This window comes from Nestor notabilis, unplaced genomic scaffold, assembly GCF_000696875.1.
Source record: "Nestor notabilis isolate BGI_N333 unplaced genomic scaffold, ASM69687v1 scaffold4098, whole genome shotgun sequence".
Classification (NCBI taxonomy): domain Eukaryota; kingdom Metazoa; phylum Chordata; class Aves; order Psittaciformes; family Psittacidae; genus Nestor; species Nestor notabilis.
In genome coordinates, this window is record NW_009941376.1 from 4,110 (window position 1) to 4,870 (window position 761).

Sequence of the window (761 nt, forward strand, 5' to 3'; positions counted from 1 at the left end):
GTCCCCCCTGCTCCCCACAGACCCATTGGGGCTGCAGCACTGTGGGGTGTCCCTATAAACACTCGGGAAGGGGATGGAGCAGCTCCCACCAGCACCTCCATCGAGTTGTGATGGGAAACAAGGTCCCGACGGAGAGGAGCATCCATGGGAGCAGTGGGACCGTTCCCGGATGGCAGGTAGGACCCAAACCATCACTTGGGGAGCGGGGGGGGCCGTGGGGCTCCGGCGCTGCTGCAGCACTGTGGGGTGTCCCTATAAACACTCGGGAAGGGGATGGAGCAGCTCCCACCAGCACCTCCATCGAGTTGTGATGGGAAACAAGGTCCCGACGGAGAGGAGCATCCATGGGAGCAGTGGGACCGTTCCCGGATGGCAGGTAGGACCCAAACCATCACTTGGGGAGCGGGGGGGGCCGTGGGGCTCCGGCGCTGCTGGTGCAGCCGCTGGGTGACCTCCCCTTGGCCACGTTGTGCAACAGCAGGAGGAAGGTCGGGTCCCGCAGGAGGGAGCCGGGGTTGACGTCAAGGGAAGCAGCTGGTGATGGGAGCGGGGCCATAACTCATCCCGGGAATGGCGTTTCATCCTTGACTCTTATCACTGCTCTGCCATTGCCCCCCGCTCCCAGCCCCGGCGCAGATAAACCAGCCTCTGGGGGAGGTTCAGGGCTGCCCCACACTCCCAGCCCCATAACCTGCCCCATGTTGGGCTCTATGCAGGCTGACAGAGGGGCTGTGTTGGCGGGGTGCTGTGCGGGGTGCTGT

General features: G+C 64.5%; 1 protein-coding gene across 1 annotated transcript in view; it reads left to right on the forward strand.

The window, feature by feature from the left end:
* The window catches only part of STAR (steroidogenic acute regulatory protein), a 4,949-nt gene that overhangs the window by 366 nt on the left and 3,822 nt on the right, over positions 1–761 (forward strand).